This window comes from Haliaeetus leucocephalus, unplaced genomic scaffold, assembly GCF_000737465.1.
Source record: "Haliaeetus leucocephalus isolate CR32 unplaced genomic scaffold, Haliaeetus_leucocephalus-4.0 Scaffold932, whole genome shotgun sequence".
Classification (NCBI taxonomy): Eukaryota; Metazoa; Chordata; class Aves; order Accipitriformes; family Accipitridae; genus Haliaeetus; species Haliaeetus leucocephalus.
The window spans coordinates 3,263,825-3,272,946 of NW_010973368.1; positions in this window are offsets into that span (position 1 = coordinate 3,263,825).

Here is a 9,122-nt window from a genome sequence, read left to right on the forward strand (position 1 = left end):
CGCCCCGCCCCGCCCCGCCCCGCCAGCCGGGGGAGGCTCCCGCTTGTATTTACCAGCAAATGATTAATTGCGGCTCGGCGCTGGCCGCTAATGCTGCTAATCCGGGCGGCTGCGTGTTCGGCCGCTCGGCCGGTGCCAGGCCCCGCGGGCGGAGGGGGCGCGGAGCCGGGCCGGGGGCCGGGCTGCGCCCCCCGGCCGTAATTACTCCCCAGACAAATCTCCGCAAACAGAGGAGCGGGGAAATCTCTGCCCATATTGCAAGGGGCTGCGGCCCCCACCCGCGGGATAATTTTGAGACTCAAATCCCAGCAAAGACCTGCTACAAATTGCTGCAAATTAAGCTGATTTTGCCCCGAATGAGGGATTTTCTGCTGCAGATCAGCCCTTCCCGGAGCTGATGAGGTGGGGATTAGAGAAGGGACTGAAATCAAAGGGACAGGATGGTGTGGGAGGGGGGGAGCCCGAGAGGGGAGCCCAGCAGTGAAAGTCCTGGAGCATTAACACTTATTGATTTCTACTTTGCTGACATTTTATTCTATTACCAAGTTTCCGATTAGCCTCAACGTGGATCCGTGACAGCCAAGGCAGGGTGCGGATCCCCGAGGGGCGCCCGCTCTTTGGGTTTGCACCCGCCCAGCCCCGCAAGCATCTGCTCTGCGCAAATGCCGCCTTCCAGGGGCTGCCGGGCTCCAGGCGCTGAAAAGGCTGGGAGGCGAGCTGGCCTTGTGGCCCTGGGAGGGCTGCGAGCTCCTTTTGCGCACCAGAGATGCTAGTGATTTTGAGGGGAAGAAGGGGGCTCTTTCCGAATTCCATCTCCTTATAAACCCCCAAATCTTTAACATTACATGTGATGGGGTGCCCGCTTCACCCCCTCTTCAACATCTGTCTGTCTGTCCATCTCTCCATCCCTTCCTCTCTCCCACCCCCCTCCCTCTGGAACCTCATTTCCATCTGTTTAAACAGCAACAGCAATGTATGTTGCAGGTATTTCAAATTGCACCATTAAAGATTTTATGTTGTGGATGTTAAAATTAAAAAGATATATGTGCAAATAGTCACTACGAATTTAATCAACTTGATTTAATACTAATAGGAAACAGCAAATGGAATTTATGACTCAAAAAGAAGTGAATTTTTTTTAAATAAATACAAGTACTTTGTGCAAAACAGAAAAAAAAAATCCCAATCTGAAGAGTTTATTAGAGTCTAATCCCCCAACAACAACCGAAACCGGGGCTGCCCACCCAATAATCCTGGCTGCCATTAAAATATTAAAGATAAATCTAATCGTCTCTTTATCCAAAATAAGCGACTTTTATGTGGAGAGAAAATGTCTAACCCTTTGGGAAGAGAATTACTCCTAATGCATCAAATGGAATTCAGTCAGGATGGCAAAACTAGGTTTAAAAGCAAATGAGATAGTAATAGAGATAAAGGCCAGTATAACAAATTAAAATCACTCATTTACACGAATTAAAATCTCTCCTAAAAGGGTTCTGAGTAAGGAGGCCACTGGATGGTCTTGGTCCTTCTTGGTACGCAGGGGCTTACACAGCCTCTCTGGACACAGGGGAAGGCAGGATACGGTGCTGAGTAGCTGCGGAGAAGAAGTTTTGCTCCTGACCTCACCTCCCCAAGGTGGTTTTTACCCACATCCTACCATGGCCCTGTACTGCATCCCCAAACCCCTGAGCATCTGAGGTTATACCAGCCCACGTCAATAATTGCCTCTGGCCCCAGCATCCCTGCCCCAGCTGATGCCGTGTGCCCAGGGTGTCTCTATTCCACTCACAATCTTCAGTTGGGTTGCTGGATTCCCCCATGCTCCAGGACTTGTTATGCATTGTGGCAGCTCCCAGTGTCACCCTGAGCTCATGCTGGGCATGGCAGGGTGCCCAGCTTGGGACCTGGGTGATGTCCATCTATGGGAGAACCCTGTTGAGGAGGAGGGTCCCCAAGGAGCTCACCCAGCTGGCTTCCCTGGGCAAAATCACCCCAGGGACCTGGAAACCCAGCTTGCTGCACACTGGACCCAGGGTGGTTATGTTGAGCACAGAAACCCTGAGCAGAGATCTGGGAACTGTGAGTTTCCTCTCCTTTCCTGCTACCTGAGCAGCTCAAAAGCAGTGGGGCAAGGCAGAGAGGAAACCCATCCCCACTGCTGGGGCACGCTGCCTTCCCAAGCTCCTTGCCTGGACACATCCAATGTCCTGGCCACAGTGCCCCTGCCCATGGGAAAGCAGCTTCCAGGCATGACCTGTGCTCTGGACCCGCGGGAGGCGGCAGGACCCCATGGTGGGTTCATGGCTGTGGGAAGGACAGCACGGCAGCTGCTGGTGGGTGCTGCCGCAGCACCCTGCCTCCTCGCACATGCTCCCCATAGGCACTGGGTGCAGTGAGGAAGGTTGCAGCTGGTCCCACCACCTTATCAGATCATTTTGAGATTGCCTGTGTGCTTCAGCTTTGGAAACCCCAACCTCTTTGTGGGCGCACTGAAGGAAAAATCCCACCAGGGCACTTCTTCCCAACATTACAGCCACAAGTTAAATCCAGCCCATGGCACACTCCCAGGCAAGGTGATGTTTGCAATGGGTTATAGCCAAGCACATTTGCGAAAGCTGGGAAGATGCTGACTTCCCTCACAACCAACTTTGTGAAACACATCTGGCAAATCCATAAGAACAAGCCTTTACCTGCTCAGACTTCTCTTTCCTGTACGAAACGCAAACTTGTTTCCAAAGGGAGAAAGTGAGACAGTGAAATTTGAACTGTCCCCATTAGCAATATGTGACATGAGTAAAAGCAGTTCTCTGTGGCGCTGGAGCTTCAGGCTGCTTAGGTTCCCCAGCATCGTTTTATGTTCACTATGTTATTTTAAGATTAGTGATGCAATTTTATAGGCAAGGTAATCTTTTCTTTAGCTAATGCTTAGGGTGTGGAAAACAAGATTACTTCCTCTGGAAAGAAAAACCACTTGTCTTCCCAAATTTGATCGTTAGACTTTACCCTTGGTAGAGAGTTTCTGTCTTCTGAATGGCAGTGGAATAAGTGATGTTCTTGGCATCTTGATGTCTTATTCATAGAAATATAGCAATTACAGCTCATAAGAACCTCGGCAGGCCCCCTAGTCCTTCCCCCAGCTGTAAGTGGGATCCACTATACACAAACCAATCATTTGAGATGTTTGTGTAACCTGTCCTTAAATGTACCCAATGAAGTTTCTCCAAGATAGACATCCTGTTCTAATGCCTGTCCTATACTCTCTGTACTGTTAGAGAGTTTGTCCTACTGTCTTGCTCCAGACTAAGCCATCTCCCATACTTGTCCACGGTATCTACTATCCTCAGTAGATATAGTGGACAATTTTGGAAGCTCACCTCTGCTACATTTTTTTATATGTATTTGAAGACCTGATGGTATCTTACTTCAGTCATCTTCTCTCTAGACCGAAGAAATCTATGCTTTCTCATTTCTCATTATTTTTCTCCAGTCCCTCACCAATTAGTCCAGATCTGTCCTGAAGCTCCGTACCCAGAAAGGGTAGAGCAGGGTGCAACCCAGGCCATGCGCTGGCTGGAAAGTTGCTTTAGATACTTGCCTTTATCTTGTATACTGTCCCCAGTATGGACACTCACCTATGGGCAGAAGTTGGGTCTAGTAATATTTTCCTACATTTTTATTTTCCTTAAAGGCTCCATGCCCTGGAACAAAACTAGGTCTCCCTGGATTTCACCCCAAGCCCCCCCTGCCCCTTTTCTTTAAATGAGGCAGACTATTTTGGAAAGGACATCAAATTGATTCCCAAATTTCTTCTTTCTCACAAACCAAGAAAAGGGAACACTTAATACTAGAATTAAATGGCTAATGAGGTGGCCAACAGTCCCAGCGGATCAAGCTCATCTTTATATACATTCATGGCAGCTTCTTTTAGGATGTCCAGGTCAAGCATCATTACTTTCCTATGTCACGTTTTAGCTGGCTTTAAAATTATCTCTGCTGAATATATTTTAGTCCATTTGCTTGTACCCTGGTACAGCCCATGTCTGGTCACTTTGTTATTTTCTAATGAATTCACACCATAAGCACTTGAAACTGGTTGAACAAAAATAAGCTGGGTTGCTCCAGAAGAGTTAAAAGCATGTCTACACTATGGGTCTAGCTTGGTATAAAAATAACTTTTAGTAAGTTTCTTTCAAAAGGAGATAGAAACATTTATTTATTGCATATTATTCTCTTCCATTTTAGGGGATGGGAAAGAGTGGCAAGGAACCGCTTGTGCTGCTCATCCAGTACTGCCCACTATCAGAGACAGGAGGTGGGATCAGATGTGACAGGGCACTGACACGCAGTACGCACTCCAGATTGGCCCAAAGGCTTAAAATTTTTCCCTCTGATTTACAGGTAACTGGGAGTAGCTGATATATTCAGCTAACAGAGAGCCTTGGTGTCCAGCCCTTACCCCTCAGCAGCCCCACGCAAAAAAGATATTGTCTAACCCCTTGTCCTGAGCAGGGCAGAGCTGCCCAATGCCTCAAGCTGAAAGATGCCAGAGGGAAACGTGTCATAAGTTACCTGTCCTCACCACCGAAAAACTGCAGGACAGAGGAACGGCCTCTGGTGCAGTGCAGTTGAGTCCTAGCAGCTGGATGCTCCACATGGCATGTATGGAGGTGCTCCACCACAGGAGAGAAACAACAGGAAAAATATGGATGCATCTGTGTCAGGAAAGAAGATGAGGTATAATGGGAAAAAAGCAAAATTCCAGAAGAAGTGTTGCGCAAAGTGAAATCCTAGCTCTGTTAAGTGTCAGTGACTTCAGTGGGACGAGGATCTTACACAGGGGTTAAGAGGTGCAGCTCAAAACTACCAGGATAATTCAGAGCAGGCAGAAATGGAGAGGTCTGCTCAGGGCTGCAGTAACTCGGCCAGCAGCTGCCAGCTGAGACCATTTAGCAATGGGCATGACAAGTGCCATAATCTCCTTGTCATCATGTGCTTTGTATCTCCAGTAATTATTTAGAAATCAATATACTGACATGTAGAGAAAAAGATATGTTCAATGGGACACTGGAATAGACATCAGAAGCTTCTTATATGTGAAGGCTTTTTTTTTAGATAGAACACATCTAACAGACAACGTGAGGTCCATGGAGTCCAAGATTTTAGTGCCTGAAGGGAGCAATACAACCTTCTAGCCTGAACTTCAACATCAAATAGGCTACAAAAATTGACCAAATAATTTCTGCATCAGGCCAATAGCTTCTGGGTGAGTTACAGATCATTTCTTAAGACTTGCAGCTTAGATTTGAAGACTTTATGTGACAGAGAATCTACAACATCTGTGGGTATGTAGCTCTAGTCACTCTTTTTGTCTCAGCAGTTTTTATTAATACGGCAACTGTTTGTTCTTGTCATATTAGCATTATCATGTCCTATATCCATCTACAGTGCAACATATGGTGGAAGGATAACGTGAAAATGCCTGTGAATTCAGTCGATCACCAGTGCTCCCCAAAGTTAAAGAACACAGCTAAAATAAAAATGTACTGGGAGAGGCTTTTATATGAAGTATTTTTCCCCATATAGGATTTGAAAGGAGATAGACAGGAGCTGCATGGCCACTTCCAATGGGAGAACATGCAGAGGAGACCAAGACAAGTGGGGCTGTGCTGGAAGGACCCAAAAGCCATTGTGGAGGAGATGGAAGAGCACAGGGAGATCAGGTCTGTGATCTATTGGTGTGATCCACTGAAGTTTGTCTAGACAAAGGGCAAGGCAGCTTTGAACTGGGTGCTGAAAGAAATGACACACAACACACATGATAGAAATGGAGAAGTGACACTTCTTTGCAGGCTGTGGGGGTAATGACAAACATTGCTTCTGCTGGGATTCAGGATGCTGTGTCCATGGACACAGAAGGAGGCTGGGAGAAAGTCAAGACTGGATGAATAACCAAGTAAGCTCAACATGTGTGCCCTGAATGAAGGACAGGTTTGCAAACCGAAATGGGAGAAGTGGAAAAGTTCAGCATCAAGGATAATGCAGCAGAACAATGGAAGAAGGCAAAGGATGAGCTGGATCAGGAAAATGTGGAAGGATCTGAGGTTCCTGAAGTTCCTCTCCCCAGGAGACCGTCTGAGCCATTTAGCTGAGGAAAGCTCAAATAAAGCCAGAATTTCTTCCAGTCAAGACAGGTTGAAAATGCTGGCATAGGTTAGTCACAAAGGTTTTGAAATATAAGTAAGTATTGAAATATAAGTTCTATTTCCTAATCACAAAAGCTTCCAGAGGGGCAAAGAGGAATGAAAGAAAGCATACCGAAAAGCAAACAGCCAAGCACCAAGTTTTGCAGCTCAGTGACCAGAGACTCACAAAGAACTTGGCAGAGGGGGACAGAGTTGTCCTCACAGCTTTGAAGGCACAGTCAGGAGAACAGAGGGCCCTCCAGCACCCCCAGGAGAACCAGGGGTGAGGATATGCAGGGTACCATTGGGTGACATTCCACTGCAAAGCCAGGAAGACACCCCCATGGGCAGGTGATGAAGTGTTTGGAGCAAAGCAATGAAAACACCAAGAAACTCTGGTATGTATCAGCAAGACCCTATGTCTATACCTCTACAGCCTGGCAACGCTCAGAGCATTAACTTTATATGAACTACAGTGCTTGCTTCAAATCACCAGGCAAGGAGACACAAAATGATAGAGGTGATGCATGCTGTAGGGTGGACCTCAGGCTGATAAGCTCTGATGGGCTTGTCAAGTTGGGCTCTGTGGCAGTACTGCTTGAGCTAGAAAATGTTGTCATACTGAAATAACCTACACCCCTGTACCTGTCCTTGGGTAGGGATGCAGAGCTAGGTCTGAAGGAAAAAGGGGAGGAAGGGTGGTGCACAAAGAGCGATGGCAACATGGGCTTAAGTTGAGAAGCAGCCCCTGTGCATTTCTACACCCTGTGTGAGCCCCAGGCAGTTCTTGGCAGAGCCACAGCGTGCATCTCCTCACACCAATGCTGGTACCAAACAGAGGTAGTTGCAACAAGAGGGCTTCTGACCCGGTGGTCTTGGTTCTGCAGCAGACTACACCTTGGGGCCATGTAATGCAGGTAATGCAGTGCTGCATGGGAGATGTGTGGGGAGGGGCTGTTTCTGGAGAAATTTGAATCAGTTCCTGGAGAACTTGAGAATTAAAGGAATAATCAGAATACAGTTCTGAATAATTTATTGGCAACCCGATAGCTTGCATTTTTACCCTAACAGACCCAGTCATGCTGAGGCAGGGTTTGTGTAACTTCAGGCTGAATGCTGGGGAAGGAAGTTGCGAACCATACCCGGGGAGCCCCAGTGGGGTGGAACAGAGGGCAAACCATGCATTAGGTAATGCAGACAAGACACAATCAAGATTTGAGGTGGTAGGAAGGCTTGTGGCATCCCTGACAGGGCCCGTAGTGCAACTTCCCCACCTTCTAGGAGTGAAGCTGGCTGCTCAAGGTCAGCTCACCGATACAGGCTGTTGTTAGGAAAGACCTGGAGGGACCCTCAGTAGGGGTTCCCCCCTCTTTTGCTTGGCAACTGTTTTAAGCTGAGGCTCTCATTCCTGGCTCCTGCCTGAGCTACACTGCAGCTGTGGCCTGTATCTGGCCATGTACCCCACTCATCTGGAGCCACATCTGGCAACTTGTCTTCCTGGCTTGAACTGGGATCTGCCTCATACCCATTGACTTGTCTGATGGTCTGGACTGGTGGCTGATCCTGGCTACCGCCCACAAACTGCTCTGCTTGCCTTGCTCAGGTATGGTGGGACGGGGCCCTGGCTGGGGGGGATCCTGCCCCGATGGCTGTGTTATCACACTTGGCTCCTGGCTCCCTGTCCCTTATGGAGCAGCCGGCCCCTGCAGTGCCCTGGCAGTCTTCATTCATTTCTTATGAACCACTTCCATAACTGTGGAGACACAAGTTGCTTTACAATCACGGCTGGGAATATCTGGAACAACAAGTTGGTACACGACTCCCTTGCAGCTGTGACAGGAGACGGCCTCAGCAATACTGCCATTGGGGTGGAGGTGCCCTTGGTTTGCTCAGGGAAGGCATGATATTCAACATCCGCAGCAGCCCCAATCCTTTGGCAGGCCAAGACTCTAAACCGGGATTCCCAAAGTATGCAGGACACGGCATGTGGGCAGTCCAAAACACCTGCGGCCGTCCTGGACGGATCCCACCAATTTCAGAGGTAGTTCCCAGCCCTTGCTGTGCCATCACGCACCGGGCATTGCAGAGCCTCCTCCGGAGACCAGGAGAGCTTCCCCTTCGGAGGAAGGCAGGAGCCGTTGGGCCTGACAGACCGGCCCAGAGGCCTGCAAAGCTGAGAAGAGGTGGAACGGGGAAATGCTTCCCCTCAGAGCTGAGGTGGAAGATGGGCTTTTGGTGCTGATCTGGAGCTGCTGTCCCACCCCAGCTTGGCATCCCACTGATTAACTGGCCACCACGAACAGGCCTAAAATCGCTGAGGACTGTTTACAACTACCAAGATAACATGCTGCGGTGGAGCTGTTGCCTCAGCTGGAGTGAAACAGGGGATGCCTTAGGGTTTCTCTTAATTTAGTCTTTAGTTGGCGCAGGGCTGGCAGGGACGAGGTGTGTGGTATCGTGCCCACGGGTGGCAAAAGGCACTCTCAGTTCCTGTAGAACTGTGTGGCTCTGACACTGTGCTCATGGGCAGGGGTGTCTCGGGAGTCCAAGCAGCTATTTCACCACCTCTGATGGCGTGAAGCCAGACGTTTCTCCAAAATCTGATGCTTCCAGCTCCACGCTTTCAAGGAACACAGCTCGGCTTTAATCCTTAGGTTTCCTCCGCGCACCCGTATCTCCCTGCCGACCCGTCTCTACCTCCGAACTCAGGCTGAGCAAGAAAGCCGGGGACGCTGGCGTTTTCGGGCACTGCAGTTTTGCGCGTCTCTCCTCTGGGGCCGGTGCCCCGCGCCCTGCGCGGCCAGGCGGGAGCCGTGCTTATGGAAGCACGGATGCCTCCATCCCTCCCCAAGCCCACCTCCCCCAGCGCGGCTGGAGGCGAAGCGGGGCCGGGACCTGCCCCGCCGGGGCGGCCCTTCTCGGCGCGGGGGCGGGCGG